This window comes from Manis javanica, chromosome 1, assembly GCF_040802235.1.
Source record: "Manis javanica isolate MJ-LG chromosome 1, MJ_LKY, whole genome shotgun sequence".
Taxonomy (NCBI): Eukaryota; Metazoa; Chordata; class Mammalia; order Pholidota; family Manidae; genus Manis; species Manis javanica.
This window is the reverse complement of record NC_133156.1, coordinates 151,467,140-151,486,056: the sequence shown is the minus strand read 5'-3', so window position 1 is coordinate 151,486,056 and position 18,917 is coordinate 151,467,140.

Below are 18,917 nucleotides of genomic sequence, written 5' to 3'. Positions count from 1 at the left end.
TCCCTGAGTGTGCAACTAATAAGTTTTTGCTTGAAAGGTTACGAGCCTTGGAGGCTGTGCAGAAAGAGGTGTGGGCCTCCATCAAGGAAGCCTATCAGCCAGAAGACCTCTCGGTGCCTCACCAGTTCCAGGTGGGAGACCCAGTCTACGTGAGAAGGCACCGGACAGGAAACCTCGAGCCACGGTGGAAGGGACCTTTCATCGTCCTCCTGACTACTCCCACAGCTGTAAAAGTGGACGGCGTCTCTTCCTGGATACACGCTTCACATCTAAAGAAGGCACCCCCGGACCCGGACTGGCGAGTAACTCGGACTGATAACCCCCTTAAGCTTCGCTTGTGTAAAAAGAATTATGCTGTTAGTAATTCTGATGCTCCTGCTACTTCCAACCCACCAGAACCCTAACCCCCACGAACCCAGGTTACTGACATGGCAAATCATTACCCCAGCTTCCCACCAAGTAGTAGTCCAGTTAACAGAACAGCATCCTAGGGGGACTTGGTGGCCTACCCTCACTGTAGACATATGTACTCTCTTCAAACAAGACCCTCGGCACGGAGGTAGAATAGGAAGGCCAGGATGTGGATCTCGGGCTTCTATGAAAAAACTCCAAGATACTTGCTTCTATGTGTGCCCAGCCCCCTCAACCGATCGTGCTAAAGCCTCACAGTGTGGTGGGCAGGCAGACTTTTTCTGCAAAAATTGGGGCTGTGAACAAACAGGGACATGTCATTGGATAGGCAGAAATGCCGGGAGCTCCCCTCCAAGTCTTATAAGAGTTAAAAGAAACAGTACTCAGGCCCAATGTATGACCAGCTCTACCTGTAATCTTATTGATATTTCCTTTACTGAAACCGGAAAGGAGGCAAATTGGGAAAAAGGGCTCATGTGGGGATTAAGACTCTATCAGGAAGGATATGATAATGGAGTTGTATTCACTCTTAGACTCAAAGTAGAAACCCTCCCAGCTATTCCAGTAGGACCAAACGCTGTCTTACCAGATCAGCCTCGCCTCCCAACCCCAGCCCCGAAAAGGACCCTAACTATTTCAGCTGTCCCCGTCTTTGCTCCTAGCCCACTGACCTCTTTTTCTAGCAATGGACAGCGCCTCCTCAACCTTGTTGAGGGAGCTTTCAGAGTCCTAAATGCCACCGACCCTAAAACTACAGAGTCCTGTTGGTTATGTTTTTCTTCTAGACCACCTTATTATGAAGGGCTGGGATTGTCAGCTGATTTTAAGAATACAACCAGCCACGAAATTTGTAGTTGGGGCAGTCATAAAAAGCTAACAGTAACCGAAGTGTCTGGAATAGGAAAGTGTCTAGGTACGGTTCCCGCCACGCATAAAAATTTATGTAATGAGACCATCCCCATGATCCCCACAAGAGAAAACAGGTATTTAGTCCCACCACCTGAAGGATGGTGGGCCTGTAATACTGGACTAACTCCATGTGTTTCCACCTCTGTCTTCAATTTCTCCCACGAATTCTGTATAATGGTCCAGTTAGTACCCAGACTAATGTATCATGATGACTTCTCATTCGTGGCAGAATTGGAACCTAGACTAAGGTATAAAAGAGAGCCAGTCTCACTCACTCTAGCTGTATTACTAGGAGTAGGAGTCGCAGCTGGAGTAGGAACAGGGGCGGCTGCAATTATACAAGAGAACCAACATTACGAAGGACTAAGAATAGCTATCGATGAAGATTTGAGAACTATAGAACAGTCTATTTCTAAACTTGAAGAGTCCCTAACCTCCCTCTCTGAAGTAGTGCTGCAAAACAGACGAGGGTTAGATTTACTATTTCTAAAAGAAGGTGGATTATGTGCAGCTCTAAAAGAAGAGTGTTGCTTCTATGCAGACCATACTGGAGTAGTAAGAGACTCAATGTCTAAATTAAGAGAAAGATTAGATCAGCGAAAGCGAGAACGAGAAGCTAACCAGAGCCTGTTTGAATCCTGGTTCTCTAGATCCCCATGGCTTACAACTCTAATATCCACCTTGACAGGACCCCTGCTTATTTTTATATTGCTCCTCACCTTAGGTCCCTGCATTTTAAATCGAGTAATAACCTTTATTAGAGAAAGAGTAAGTGCTGTGCAGGTGCTAATGCTGAGACAACAGTATCATACCCTCACACATCAAGAAGAAACCAACATTCCATGATTAGAATGTTGAGAAAAAGAAGTGGGGAATGTAGGACCCCAACCTCCCTGGGGAATAAGTTAGCCTAAGAGTAGCCATCTTGAAGCCCAAAAAGCCATTCTGATACATGACTCAGAGGGAACAACTGAAACCAGGTAACTCCTCTGGAAAAACAAGTTAATCAATCATGACTGCTGGCAGCGCTAACCTTTCGGTTAGCTAAACATAAAAGCTGACCCTACCTTGCTACACCCCCAGGACGTGGCACCAACTCAGAAATCATAGGTTTGAAAAATTACTGCCTTTGTAGTATTGTTATCTTGCTATGTAGTATTGTTATCTTGTTACTACAACATAATCTGTAACCATGGTAAATCTCTAGGGCTAAATGCCTCAGAAAATCCTATATAACCACTTAGTTGTAAGTACTCAGGGTCCTCGTTGAGACCTGCTGCGACAGGCTGACTTGGACCCCAACTAGTTGGCTTCCGAATAAATTCCTCTTGCTTGTTGCATCAAGAAACGTCTTTGGTGAGTGATTTGGGGCGGCGCCTTCCTCAGGGGAATCCAACAGGACCAGGTAGTTTATTTGAGTGCAACTCCCAGGTGATGTTCCGTGGTCTGGGTATTACAGGCCAGGGAAGTCACACCCAGTCAGGGAGGTGGGGGATTATAAGGGATTAGGAGGGGGAGGAGTGGGCAAGCTATTCTAGGGGGCGTGGAGAGGTATGATTGGCTAAAGGTGACATAATAGACAACTAGAAACTTTTTTTCCTTCCAAGAGGGAGGAGGCTGACATCCGGATCTTAGTTGGCACATCAGAAGGATGGAATTCAGGAAGAGCTGTCCCCTTTCCATATAAGGCATGGACCTTGGGGTCTGGTCTGTTCTCCCCCTATGGCATCTCTCTTCTGTTTGCATGTCCTTGTTTTTCCTTCCTCCAGCCTAACACTGAACCTTTAAGGAAATGTCCCCTATGACAGACACCCTTGTTCTGTGGCTTGTCAATGGAGTGAGACCTTCCTGAACAGCCTTGGGAGGCAGAGGGAGGCATGCCAGGTGATCAGACAGTGGTGGGCCTTCCTGGGAGGGGTGGCAAGGGGCAGAATGCTGGGCCTAGTGCTGGGAATGAGGTTCCCTGGGGCCATGGCCAGGCTGGCTTTAGTTTGGGGAAGGAAGACAATGACAGAAACAGGGAAGGAGCTCTGCATGGGCAGGGGAGTGGACAGCTGGGACATGGTGGGAATGAGGACAAAGAGGGGCTTTGTGGGCCACTTAGGCTTATTTTCTGGCCCAGTGGCCACATGGGGGGTTGCAGGCCATTGACAGCTGGCTAGGCCCTGCAGCTCCTGCCTGCTGTCCCTGTCTACCAGCCCACATGCTGACTGTCCCTGCCAGGCCAGGAGCTCTCTGTCCCTGAGCTTCTAGCCTGTATCCCTGCCCTCAGTGTTCACTTTCTCCTTTCTTGTCTTCCTTCAGAGTATCCAGCTCACTGGCAGTTCCTCAATCCAGTGTATCCAGCCTGTCTTACCAAAGTGGTCGCCCTCTCCCTTGACCAGCCCTGGAACCTGCCTTTGGGTCAAGTCCATCCTGTTCTGCATTTGTTGTCCCCAGCCTCCCTCCCCTGACTTTGTCAAGACCTGTTACCGGGAGTCTGTCATCAGGGCAGGGGGTGCAGGTCACTGAAAGTATTCAGCTAGGTAGTGAGTTCCCAATAGAGGGTATCTGGGCAGATCTGGTAGCACCGAGTGGAGTCACCTTACCTGAAGGGGAGGTCCTAGTTAAGTATTAAAAAATACATTTTGGACAGATATGGAGATTTTCACAGACTGGAGATGTCCAGGGAAGGACCAGGAAGGTGCAGGGAAGCCTCTCATGTTTCTCACTCCACTTCAAGCCCAGCCTAGGCAGGAAGAGCAGGGGCCTCTTCTCTTTGCCCCTGTGTGCTTGTCTCCTTGAAGCCGTGATTTCACCTCCCCAGCAGAGTGCAGTCATGGTCATAAAAGCTTCAAGGATAATCCACAACTTGTTTCTATAGACACATTTTAACTTTATATCTATTGCCTACTGACCCCTTGCAAGAAATTGGTATTTTTCCTAACCAATGACATGTTTTGATGGGCTTTTTTAAAGTTAAATTCATTTATTAAAGCCACTTAGAGGTTGCAGCACAGTTACTTACAAAAAATCCAAATAAGTCTTTCTTTTTTTTCAGTTGGTTCTTTTCTTGCTTTCTATCCTCTAAGAATTAATATCTGCTTCCCCTCAGATTTGACAGCCCTGTTCCTTCCTGTACATTTCCCAAATAAACCCAAGGAGAAGGCTTGTTAAGATTATAAACCCATTGAAAAATGGTCAACCCTGCAGGCACCTCTGGCATTCAGCCAGTTGATGCCCACTCAGCAGGCAGACATGGAGCCTGGGCCAAACCCAGAACCCGTGGTTATCTTGCTGCTGTTCATTCCCCTCCCACCATGACCTGCCCAGTAAAGGGGCACCAGGCTAACATCCGAGCTAACTGGTCAGTGCTCATGCCAGGTTGGTTGGTAAACAATTTCAGTAGCTCCCCTCTCCATTTAAATAATGTCTTCCCCAAAAATTCAAAGCTCTTTAGTCTCATGATTTTCTCTGCCAATCACACTATTTTGAAATGGTGAGTAGATATCTAAATGTTCAGATGTAAATGAGAGAACAAAACCTTTCTGGCTTGAACCTCTCAGACAAGCTGGGGCCTTCCACAGCTCCATGCAGGAGCAGAGCCCAGCTGGCTGTCCCACAGAGAGTAGCTGCAGGACTGCCTTGGGAGGGCAACAGAGGGTTGGAAGGCCATCTGGTCCCAGGTACCAGCACAGTGAAGGTGGTCTGTGCACAGGAACGTTGGTCTGGGCTAGAACCCCTCCTGAGCACATTTGTGCTGAGAAGCTGTTCCTTTGGGTCTCCAAAGCAAGACCTCAAGCTCCCTAAACACTTACGGATGGCCCTTTCCCTGGGCCACTCTCTGTTTACAACTGTCCTCGTGGCTTAATTATAAATAGCATCTCTCATTCTAAAAGTACCATACTTAAGATGAAAAATTTTTTTACATTTTTTTATTAAGGTACCATTGATACACATTCCTATGAAGGTTTCACAAGAAACACAATGTGGTTGCCACATTCACCCATATTATCAAGTCCCCCCACACACACCCCATTGCAGTCACTGTCCATCAGTGTAGTAAGATGCCACAGCGTCACTACTTGTCTTCTCTGTGTTGCACTGTCTTCCCCATGACCCCACACACACCATGTGCACTAATTATAATACCCCTCAGTCACCCTATCCCTCCCTCACCCCTCCCTTTTGGTAACTGCTAGTCCCATCTTGGAGTCTGTGACTCTGCTGCTGTTTTGTTCCTTCAGTTTTGCTTCGTTGTTATACTCCACAAATGAGGGAAATCACTGGCTATTTGTCTTTCTCTGCTTGACTTATTTCACTGAGCATAATACCCTCTAGTTTCATCCATGTTATTGCAAATGGTAGGATTTGTTTCTTTCTTGTGGCTGTATAGTATTCCATTGTGTATATGTACATCTTCTTTATCTATTCATCTACTGATAGACACTTAGGTTGCTTCCATTTCTTGGCTATTGTAAAAAGTGCTGCAATAAACATAGGGGTGCACATGTCTTTTTGAATCTGAGATCTTGCTTTCTTTGGGTAAATTTCTAGGAGTGGAATTCCCTGGTCAAATGGTATTTCTATTTTGAGTTTTCTGAGGAACCTCCATATTGCTTTCCACAATGGTTGAACTAGTTTACATTCTCACCAGCAGTGTAGGAGGGTTCCCCTTTCTCCACATCCTCACCAGCATTTGTTGTTCTTAGTCTTTTCAATGTTGGCCATCCTAACTGGTGTGAGGTGATATCTCATTGTGGTTTTAATTTGTATTTCCCTGATAATTAACGATGTGGAGCATCTTTTCACGTGCCTGTTGGCCATCTGAATTTCTTCTTTGGAGAATTGTCTGTTTTTATCCTCTTCCCATGTATTAATTAGGTTATTTTCTTTTTGGGTGTTGAGGCATTGAGTTCTTTATGTATTTTGGATGTTTACCCCTTGTCACATATGTCGTTTATGAATATATTCTCCCATACTGTAGGATGCCTTTTTGTTCTGCTGATGGTGTCCTTTGCTGTACAGAAACTTTTTAGCTTGATGTAGTCCCATTTGTTCATTTTTGCTTTTGTTCCCCTTGCCCAAGGAGATGTGTTCAGGAAAAAGTTGCTCATGTTTATATTCAAGAGAGTTTTGCCTATGTTTTCTTCTAAGAGTTTTATGGTTTCATGACTTACATTCAGGTCATTTTGAGTTTACTTTTGTGTATGGGGTTAGACAATAATCCAGTTTCATTCTCTTGCATGTAGCTGTCCAGTTTTGCCAATGCCAGCTGTTGAAGAGGCTGTCATTTCCCCATTGTATATCCATAGCTCCATTATCATATATTAATTGACCATATATTGTTGGGTTTATATCAGGGTTCTCTAGTCTGTTCCATTGGTCTATGAGTCTGTTCTTGTGCCAGTACCAAATTGTCTTGATTACTGTGGCTTTTTAGTAGAGCATGAAGCTGGGAAGTGAGATCCCCCCTGCTTTGTTTTTCCTTCTCAGAATTGCTTTGCTATTTGAGGTCTTTTGTAGTTCCATATGAATTTTAGAATGATTTTCTCTAGTTTATTGAAGAAGGCCTTTGGGATTTTGATAGGAACTGCATTGAATCTATAGATTGCTTTAGGCAGGATGGCCATTTTGACAGTATTAATTCTTCCTATCCATGAGCATAGGATGAGTTTCCATTTATTGGTATCTACTTTAATTTCTCTCATGAGTGTCTTGTAGTTTTCAAAGTATAGGTCTTTCACTTCTTTCATTAGGTTTATTCCTAGGTGTTTTAAGATGGAAATTTTACAGTCACCCTACTTATTTCTCACTGCCTTTTTGGGTCTGGAGGAGGCAGTCACTGCTGGCTCAGTGGAGTCTTTCAACAGTGAAGAAAGAATTTATTACAAGACCTGGCTTCATCACACTGCTCTTGAGAATGCATGGCTGAAACATTCAATAGCTGGGGTGGAAGATGTCTAACAATCCATGCTCACTGTCACAGAATAGAAACTATGAACCCCTGGCTCTTAACCAACATTAGCACTCCCCAGCTCTATCCCCTATTAAATGGTCCCATAATGCCACCTGCAAGTGGAATTCAAAAAAAAGGTAGTGTTTTTAACTTTGTGTTATTTTCTGGGGAAAAAAGTGTTCATGGCAATAATTTAGAAAAGCAATAAAAAGAAAAATATGTTAATAATAACCCATAATTTATGTTCTACAAGACAACAATCCTGGAATCTTCCAAAAATCACTGTCAGGGAAAATCAGTGCAGTGATTGTTTCTAGATTGAAAAAGACTTACAAAGATTACATAGCAACCAAATGCAATACATAAACCCTGATTGAATCATGTATTAGAAAGAAAAAAGCAGATAGAAAATCCTTTTGGAGGCATTCTGAATATAGATGAATAATTGATATTATGGGGCAATTGTTAGTTTTCTTAGATGTCATAATGGGTCAAAATATGTGCACACATACAAAGAAAATTCAAATATGGCAAAATGTTAACTAGTGGTATATCTGGTTAGAGGCCATGTTGATATTCATTAAGCTATTCTTTTAACCTTTCTTTCATGTTTGAAAGTTTTCAAAATAAGTTGGAGCCATATCCATGCATAATTATACCACAGAAAGGCAGCCACCACTAACATCATTTTTTAATATTTATATATACTGAAAATATACGTTTTAAGTAAAATTCAGTTATTTATACATAATTTTATAACTTCTTTAGAGCAATATGTCTGCACTGAAAATTTAAAAATTAAAATTGAATAACACTATTTTGTAATCTCTTATTCTGATTCTTTACTGTGAGCATTTTCTTGCCAGTAAATATCCATAGAAAACATAACTATTAATGCTGCCTAATATTCTACCATGTGCCTATGTCCTAATCTACTTAATCATCTTCTGATTTGTCTTCCACACTAATAACTCATTATGAACAGTTTTACATGAATCTTTGTTCTTTTTTGTGCATTGTCTGTATTTTACAAAATATCTTACCATATCCAGGTGACTGGAACCTTTTCCAAATCCATGGTACAGCTGCCTTTATTGATACTCAGTTGCTTGCTATGCCCTTGGCAAGTTAGTCACGGGTCAGTACAGGCAGTGGCCCTATGACAACTGGGTGTGTACTGTCACAGCCATGGGGTGGATGGCACCCTCAGTAGTCCAGACCTTTTGGCATAGACTTAATGAATCTCTTCCATAGCTTGTCAACCAGGCAAATGTTAGTCATCACAGAACAGCATTAAGAAGCATCTTCTACTAGCAGAGATTTTAGAGACTGATTTTCTATTTCTATTCCCATACCCTTTTAGGCTATAAATGGGATGAATTTACACCTTCTGGCCAGCCTCAACACTGGCCCAGATGGACCCACATGAAGGAAATAAGCTAACTCTAAAAGGGCCTTAAAATGCAATTTAAGCTTTTACTGAAGTCTCCTGAAGAGAGAGATATGTGCTGCATGACACACAGGAAGATGCTCCTAGACCCCATCCCTATGTCTCACCAGGCATGACCTCGCCCCTGGCTTTCTCCTTCAACCTCCCTTCTCTGGCTTTGCCTTTATGCCCTCTTTCCACTAACACTTGAGCCCCCCACAACTTTCAGACTGATTGCCTCTTTCTGTGAAGGGTTTCTTGCCCTCCCTGATGAAACCAGCCTGCCCCTACTGATGCCTCTAATTTCCTTCTTTGCCTCCTACATGGACCCTCCAGCCATGGAGGCCTCTAAGCCAGGCTGGACACGAGGACCTCACATGAATCAGGGGAGGTTTAAATGTTCTGTGCTAATATTTCTTCTGCCGTAGTCGGGTCACAAGCTTCCTCAAACACTACTTGGAAAGGGCCAGGGTAGAAGCATTTTGCCATGCACACTTACTAGTGCCAGGTCCTAATCCTGTTGGGGTTAGTGGGTAAACAAGTACACACATGGGCTCACCTTTGGAGGTTGTGGGAAATGTGCTAAGCCCAGAGTGAGAGACAATCCACTACACTGATGGGGCAGAGCAGTGCTTTCTTTCATCCACACCACAGCACACACAAGAAAGGCTCATCTCTGCACTTGAGTCAAGATGGTACATGTGTGTGTGTATATGTGCATATAAACATTTTCTTCTGTCCTAACAAGATTACAGTTTAAAATTCTTGAAAGTCAATCTTAAAAACAATAAAATAATCATTAAAAAACAAATAAAACCAAACATTTAAAACTCCTAGATTTATGCAATTAAAGAAAAAGAATTGAGAAAGCTTAAAATACCAGGACTTTATGGACAGAAGGTATTTTACATAGGAGTAAGTTTAGTGTTCAATTCTGTTCAGTACATATAGAATTCTAATTATTCAGTTTTTAAATTTTTGACTTTTAAGGAACATGGCTAATTGGCTAAGCTTTCCAAATTAAAAAATAGAACAAGAATTATATGTAAAACCATTCTACTGCAATCCTTGGTATTTGTTTAGTTAAGCCTTGATGGCTACTCCTGGGAAGGTGGTGATGGTCTGAGTGTGGCTGTGGGGTGAGATGTAAGGTGATGTCAGGACACATGCCCCTCTGTGCTGGAGCGGGCTGATCTGGCATTATGACCTGTTCCTCACTGACTCACTCTATCACCTCAGGTTGCTTCACCAGGCTGAGATCCTGTTCCTTATCTAGGCATCTACCCTACTGGATGGCTGGAAATAAAAAGAGAATGCACGAGGTGCACTTGGCTCTGTGCCTATCACACGGGAAGTGCCCGTAAAAGTTATCAGCTGTAGCACATGACCATTTACATATGGACGAAGGTCTCTGATTATACTTAAAACATATTTTAAAAATAAGCACTAGTTAAATTAATAAAATAAAATAATTTTAAGAATAACCCACTCTATCCATTCCAGTTCCCACTCTCCACCTCTAACATGAATTTGTGTGAAATGGTAACTTTTTTTATTAAGGTATAATTGATATACACTCTTATGAAGGTTTCACATGAAAAAAGAATGTGGTTACTACATTTACCCATATTATCAAGTCCCCACCCATACTCCATTGCAGTCACTGTCCATCAGTGCAGGAAGATGACACAGATCTGCTATGTGCCCTCTCTGTGCTACACTGCTCTCCCCGTGATCCCCCACACCATGTGCACTAAACATAGTACCCCTCAGTCCCCTTCTCCCTCCCTCCCCACCCGCCCTCCCACACCACTCCCCTTTGGTAACCACTAGTTCATTCTTGGAGTCTCTGAGTCTGCTGCTCTTTTGTTCCTTCAGTTTTCCTTTATTGTTATACTCCACAAGTGAGGGAAATCATTTGGCACTTGTCTTTTTCCACCTGGCTTATTTCACTGAACATAATGTTCTCCAGCTCCATACATGTTGCTGCAAATGGTAGGATTTGTTTCTTTCTTATGGCTGAATAGTATTCCATTCTGTGTATGTACCACATTTTATCCATTCACCTACTGATGGACACTTAGGTTGCTTCCATATCTTGGCTATTGTAAATAGTGCTGTGATAAACATAGGAGTGCAAATGTCTTTTTGAATCTGAGAAGTTGTATTCTTTGGGTAAATTCCAAGGAGTGGGATTCCAGGGTCAAATGGTATTCCTATTTTGAGATTTTTGAGGAACCTCCGTACTGCTTTCCACAATGGTTGAACTTGCTTACATTCCCACTAGCAATGTAGGAGAGATCCCCGTTCTCTGCATCCTGCCAGCATTTTTTGTTCCTGGTCTTCTCTACGTTGGCCATGCAAACTGGTGTGGGGTGATATCGCATTGTGTTTGCATTTCCCTGATGATTAGTAATGTGGAGCATCTTTTCATATGTCTGTTGGCCATCTGAGTTTCTTCTTTAGAGAACTGTCTCTTCATATCCTCTGCCCATTTCTTAATCGGGTTACTTGCTTTTTGGGGGTTGAGGTGTGTAAATTCTTTATATAGTTTGGATGTTAACCTCTTGTCAGATATGTCATTTACAAATATATTCTCCCATACTGTGGGGATGCCTTTTTGTTCTGTTGATGGTGTCCTTTGCTGTACAGAAACTTTTGAGTTTGATGTAGTCCCATGAGTTCATTTTTGCTTTTATTTCCCTTGCTTGAGGAGATGCATTCAGGAAGAAGTTGCTCATGGTTGTATTCAGGAGATGTTTGCCTATGTTGTCTTCTAAGAGTTTTATGGTTTCATGACTCACATTCAAGTCTTTAATCCATTTCAAGTTTACTTTTGTGTATGGATCAGAATAAACAATAATGCAGTTTCATTCTCTTGCATGTAGTTGTCCACTTTTGCCAACACCAGCTGTTGAAAAGGCTGTCATTTCCCCATTGTATATCCATGGTTCTGTTATCATATATTAATTGACCATATATGGTTGACTTTATATCAGGGCTCTCTATTCTGTTCCACTGGTCTTTGGGTCTGTTCTTGTGCCAGTACCAAATTATCTTGATTACTGTGGCTTTGTAGTAGAGCATGAAGTTGGGAAATGAGATCCCCCCTGCTTTATTTTTCCTTCTCAGAATTGCTTTGGATATTCGAGGTCTTTTGTGGTTCCATATGAATTTTAGAATGATTTTCTCTAGTTCATTGATGAAGGCCATTAGTATTTTGATAGGAACTGCATTGAATCTATAGATTGCTTTAGGCAGGATGGCCATTTTGACAATATTAATTCTTCCTATCCATGAGCATAGGATGAGTTTCCATTTATTGGTATCTTCTTTAATTTCTCCCATGAGTGTCTTGTAGTTTTTTTTCAATTTTATTTTAGTATCATTAATCTACAATTACATGAAGGACATTATGTTTACTAGGCTCCCCCCTTCACCAAGTCCCCCCCACATCCCCATTCACAGTCACAGTCCATCAACATGGTAAGATGCTGTAAAATCACTACTTGTCTTCCCTGTGTTTCACAGCCCTCCCCGTGCCCCCCACACTATACATGTTAATAGTAATGCCTCTTTTCTTTTTTCCCTGCCCTTATCCCTCTCTTCCCACCCGTCCTCCCCAGTCCCTTTTCCTTTGGTAACTGCTAGTCCATTCTTGGGTTCTGTGCTTCTGCTGCTGTTTTGTTCCTTCAGTTTTATTTTGTTCTTATACTCCACAGATGAGTGAAATCATTTGGTACTTGTCTTTCTCTGTTTGGCTTATTTCACTGAGCATAATACCCTCTAGCTCCATTCATGTTGTTGTGAATGGTAGGATCTGTTTTTTTCTTATGGCTGAGTAATATTCCACTGTGTATATGTACCACATCTTCTTTATCCATTCATCTACTGATGGACATTTAGGTTGCTTCCATATCTTGGCTATTGTAAATAGTGCAGCGATAAACATAGGGGTGCATCTGTCTTTTTCAAACTGGAGTGCTGCATTCTTGGGGTAAATTCCTAGAAGTGGAAATCCTGGGTCAAATGGTATTTCTATTTTGAGCTCTTTGAGGAACCCACATACTGCTTTCCACAAAGGTTGAACTAATTTACATTCCCACCAGCAGTGTAGGAGGGTTCCCCTTTCTCCACAACCTCGCCAACATTTGTTGTTGTTTGTCTTTTGGATGGTAGCGATCTTTACTGGTGTAAGATGATATCTCATTGTGGTTTTAAGTTGCATTTCTCTGATGACAAGCGATGTGGAGCATCTTTTCATGTGTCTGGTGGCCATCTGAATTTCTTCTTTAGAGAACTGTCTGTTCAGCTCCTCTGCCCATTTTTTAATTGGGTTATTTGCTTTTTGTTTGTTGAGGTGTGCGAGCTCTTTATGTATTTTGGATGTCAACCCTTTATCGGATCTGTCATTTACGAATATATTCTCCCATACTGTAGGATACCTTTTTGTTCTATTGATGGTGTCCTTTGCTGTACAGAAGCTTTTCAGCTTGATATAGTCCCATTTGTTCATTTTTGCTTTTGTTTCCCTTGCCGGGAGATATGTTCAAGAAGAGGTCACTCATGTTTATGTCTACGAGATTTTTGCCTATGTTTTTCTCTAAGAGTTTTATGGTTTCATGACTTACATTCAAGTCTTTGATCCATTTCAAATTTACTTTTGTGTATGGGGTTAGACAGTGATCCAGTTTCATTCTCTTACATGTAGCTGTCCAGTTTTGCCAGCACCATCTGTTGAAGAGACTGTCATTACCCCATGGTATGTCCATGGCCCCTTTATCAAATATTAGTTGACCATATATGTTTGAGTTAATGTTTGGAGTCTCTATTCTGTTCCATTGGTCTGTGTTCTTGTGCCAGTACCAAACTGTTTTTATTACTGTGGCTTTGTAGTAGAGCTTGAAGTTGGGGAATGAGATCCCCCCCATCTCAGAATTGCTTTAGCTATTCGGGGTCTTTGGTGTTTCCATATGAATTTTTGAACTATTCGTTCCAGTTCGCTGAAGAATGTTGCTGGTAATTTGATAGGGATTGCATCAAATCTGTATATTGCTTTGGGCAGGATGGCCATTTTGACGATATTAATTCTTCCTAGCCAGGAGTATGGGATGAGTTTCCATTTGTTAGTGACCTCTTTAATTTCTCTTAAGAGTGTCTTATAGTTTTCAGGGTATTGGTCTTTCACTTCCTCGGTTAGGTTTATTCCTAGGTATTTTATTCTTTTTGATGCTATTGTGAATGGAATTGTCTTCCTGATTTCTCTTTCCATTAGTTTATTGTTAGTGTATAGGAAAGCCACAGATTTCTGTGTGTTAATTTTGTATCCTGCAACTTTGCTGAGTTCCGATATTAGCTCTAGTAGTTTCGGAGTGTAGTCTTTAGGGTTTTTTTATGTACAATATCATGTCATCTGCAAATAGTGACAGTTTAACTTCTTCTTTACCAATCTGGATTCCTTGTATTTCTTTGTTTTGTCTAATTGCCATGGCTAGGTCCTCCAGTACTATGTTGAATAGCAGTGGGGAGAGTGAACATCCCTGTCTTGTTCCCGATCTTAAAGGAAAAGCTTTCAGCTTCTTGCTGTTAAGTATGATGTTGGCTGTGGGTTTATTATATATGGCCTTTATTATGTTGAGGTACTTGTCTTCTATACCCATTTTGTTGAGAGTTTTTATCATGAATGGATGTTGAATTTTGTCGAATGCTCTTTCAGCATCTATGGAGATGATCATGTAGTTTTTGTGAGTGTCTTGTAGTTTTGAGGGTATAGGTCTTTCACTTCCTCAGTTAAGTTTATTCCTAAGTATTTTATTCTTTTTGATGCAACTGTGAATGGAATTGTTTTCCTGATTTCTCTCTCTGCTAATTCATTGTAATTGTATAGGAATGTCACATATTTCTGTATTAATTTTGTATCCTGTAATGTAGCTGAATTCGGATATTAGATGTAATAGTTTTGGAGTGGACTATTTATGGTTTTTTATGTACAATATCATGTCATCTGCAAACATGGACAGTTTAACTTCTTCCTTGCCAATCTGGATGCCTTTATTTCTTTGTGTTGTCTGATTGCTGTGGCTAGTACCTCCAGTACTATGTTGAATAGAAGTAGAGAGAGTGGGCATCCTTGTCTTGTTCCCGATCTTAAAGGAAAAGCTTTCAGCTTCTTGCTGTTAAGTATGATGTTGACTGTGGGTTTATCGTATATGGCCTTTATTACATTGATGTACTTGCCCTCTATACCATTTTGTTGAGAGTTTTATCATGAATGGATGTTAAATTTTGTCAAATGCTTTTTCAGAATCTATGGAGATGAACATGTGGTTTTTGTCTTTCTTTTTGTTCATGTGGTGGATAATGTTGATGGATGTTCGAATGTTGTACCCTCCTTGCATCCCTGGAATAAATCCTACTTGATCATGATGGATAATCTTTTTGATGTATTTTTGAATTCAGTTTGCTAATATTTTGTTGAATATTTTTGCATCTATGTTCATCAGGGATATTGGTCTGTAATTTTCTTTTTTGGTGGGGTCTTTGCCTGGTTTTGGTATTTAAGTGATGCTGGCTTCATACAATGAGTTTGGAAGTATTCCCTCCTCCTCTATTTTTTGGAAAACTTTAAGGAGGTATGGGTATTAGGTCTTCACTAAAAGTTTGATAAAATTCAGCAGTGAAGCCATCTGCTCCAGTGGTTTTGTTCTCAGGTAGTTTTTTGATTACCAGTTCACTTTTGTTGTTGGTAATTGGTCTGTTCAGATTTTCTGCTTCTTTCTGGGTCAGCCTGGGAAGGTTCTATTTTTCTAGGAAGTTTTCCACTTCTTCTAGGTTATCCAGTTTGTTAGTATATAATTTTTCATAGTATTCTCTAATAATTCTTTGTATTTCTGTGGTGTCTGTAATGATTTTCCTTTCTCGGTTTTGATTCTGTTTATATGTGTAGACTCTCTTTTTTTCTTGATAAGTCTGGCTAGGGGTTTATCAATTTTGTTTATTTTCTCAAAGAACCAGCTCTTGCTTTCATTGATTCTTTCTATTGTTTTATTCTTCTCAATTTTATTTATTTATGCTCTAATCTTTATTGTGTCCCTCCTACTAACTTTGGGCCTCATTCATTTTTCTCTTTCTAGTTCCATTGATTGTGAGTTTAGAATGCTTATATGGGATTGTTCTTCTTTCCCAAGGAGGCCTGTATTGCAATATACTTTCCTTTTAGCACAGCCTTGGCTGCGTCCCATAGATTTTGCAGTGTTGAATTATTGTTGTCATTTGTCTCCATATATTGCTTGATCTCTGTTTTTATTTGGTCATTGATCCATTGTTTATTTAGGAACATGTTGTGAAGCCTCCATGTGTTTGTGGGATTTTTCATTTTCTTTATGTAATTTATTTCTAGTTTCATACCTTTGTGATTTGAGAAACTGATTGGTACAATTTCAATCTTTTTGAATTTACCAAGGCTGTTTTTGTGGCCTAGTATATGATCTATTCTTGAAAATGTTCCATGAGTACTTGAGAAGAATGTGTATTCTGCTGCTTTTGGGTATAGAGTTCTATAGGTCTATACCTGTTAGGTCCATCTGTTCTAGTGTGTTGTTCAGTGCCTCTGTGTCCTTACTTCTTTTCTGTCTGGTTGATATGTCCTTCAAAATGAATGGAGTGTTGAAGTCTCCTAGAATCAATCCATTGCATTCTAGTTCCCCTTTTAATTCAGTTAGTATTTGTTTCACATATGTAGGTGCTCCTGTGTTGGGTAAATAGATATTTATAATGGTTATATCTTCTTGTTGGAATGACCCCTTTATCATTATGTAATGTCCTTCTTTCTCTCTTGTGACTTTCTTTGTTTTGAAGTCTATTTTGTCTGATACAAGTACTGCAACACCTGCTTTTTTCTCTCTATTAGTTGCATGGAATATCTTTTTCCATCCCTTCACTTTTAGTCTGTGCATGTCTTTGGGTTTAAAGTGAGTCTCTTGTAGCATATAGATGGGTCTTGTTTTTCTATCCATTTAGTGACTCTATATCTTTTGATTGGTGCATGCAGTCCATTTACATTTAGGGTGATTATCAATAGGTATGTACTTATGGCCATTGCAGATTTTAGATTCGTGGTTACTTACCAAAGGTTCAGGGGTAACTTACTTACTATCTATGAGTCTACCTTAACTCACTCAATATGCTATTATAAACACAATCTAAGGGTTCTTTTCTTGTTCTACTCCTTTTTCTTCCTCCTCCATTCTTAACATATTAAGTATCATATTCTGTCCTTTTTGTCTATCCCTTGATTCACTTTGGGGATAGTTAATTTAATTTTGCACTTGCTTTGTAATTAGTTGTTCTACTTTCTTTACTGTGGTTTCCTTACCTCTGGTGACAGCTATCAAACATTAGGAACACTTCCATCTATAGCAGTCCCTCCAAAATAGACTGTAGAGATGGTTTGTGGGAGGTAAATTCTCTCAGCTTTTGCTTATCTGGGAATTGTTTAATCCCTCCTTCAAATTTAAATGTTAACTTGGCCAGATAAATTAATCTTGGTTCCAGGCCCTTCTGCTTCATGGCATTAAATATATCATGCCTCTCCCTTTTGGCTTGAAGGTTTCTGCTGAGAAGTCTGATGTTAGCCTGATGGGCTTTCCTTTGTATGTGATCTTATTTCTCTCTCCAGCTGCTTTTAACAGTCTGTCCTTCTCCTTGATCTTTACCATTTCAGTTACTATATGTCTTGGTGTTGTCTTCCTTGGGTCCCTTGTGTTGGGAGATCTGTGGATCTCCATGGCCTGAAAGACTATCTCCTTCCCCAGATTGGGAAATTTGTCAGCAACTACCTCCTCAAAGACACTTTCTATCCCTTTCTCTCTCTTCTTCTTCTTCTGGTATCCCTATAATGCTAATATTGTTCCACTTTCATTGGCCACACAATTCTCTCAATATTCTTTCATTCTTAGAGATCCTTTTTTTCTCTCTGTGCCTCAGCTTCTTTGTATTCCTCTTCTCTGGTTTCTATTTCATTTATCGTCTCCTCCACTGTATTCAACCTGCTTTTAATATCCTCCATTGTGTTCTTCAACAATTGGATCTCTGACCAGAATTCATTCCTGCGTTCTTGAATGTTCTGTACCTCCATTAGCATGTTAATGATTTTTATTTTGAACTCCCTTTCAGGAAGAGTCATGATGTCCGTGTCATCTTTCTCAGGGTTATATTTATTTTACTCTGGACCAGGTTCTGTTGGTGTTTCATATTTGTGTATGGCGCCCTCTAGTGTCCAGAAGCTCTACTCTCTAGAGCTGCTCAGTCCCTGAAGCAATGTTGGGGGTCACAGGGGAGTGGGAATGGTGCCTGGGAGGGAGGAAAGAGCTGTTTTCTGCTTCCAGGATGCTATTCCTGTCTCCACTGCCTGAACCAGTGAGCTGAGCATGCAGGTATAGGAATATAGATACATAACAAAGGCAGACTTACAATTACTCGTTATATCTAATGAAATTAAAAAACTAGTTAGATAGCTTAGGCATTTGTAAAAACTTATTGACAATATGAGGGATATCATCTAATTGATTTTGAGTAGTTTGAGAAATTGAAACAGCACATTCTTGGAAACTGATCACATCTTACATGCTCTTTTAACATCAGACAGTCCAGAGCAGCACGATTCTGAAGCACTGCAGCTCGCAATTCTCTCAGCTTTTGGTTGAGTTCAGATAATACAGAAGCAGTCAAGTTTGTTGTTTTGCTATATGCACAGGCCAGCTTAGATATCTCTTTCTGCATTCTAATGACAAGTCCAGGGACTGGCAGGAGGAATGCAGCTGCAACTGCAACAGCGACAGGATCTCAAAGTTTCAAGTTTTCATCACAGTCAGATGGCAGAACTCAGAGAAGTCTCTTGTGCTTATATCCAGGTGGTCTATTAGAGCAGGAAGAATGCATTCCACATCACAAACACCTCGATAGTGTGGAGAAAGGGCTTGATATCTTTTGTTATTACGCAAAAATACCCAACTATTTGGAAGTCTATATCTAGAAGACCATTTTACATTGATTGAAGAATTATAATAAGAGGGCACATGAGTACAATTAATACATACACAATCAGTAATTATAGTAATACTAACAGTTAGATTTAATTGGGCATCAGGAGCGAGCACTTTAGGGGTAAGAGTGATGTTTATGTAACATGAAAGATTCAATAATAAAGTTTAGTATTATTCCTTTTGACAG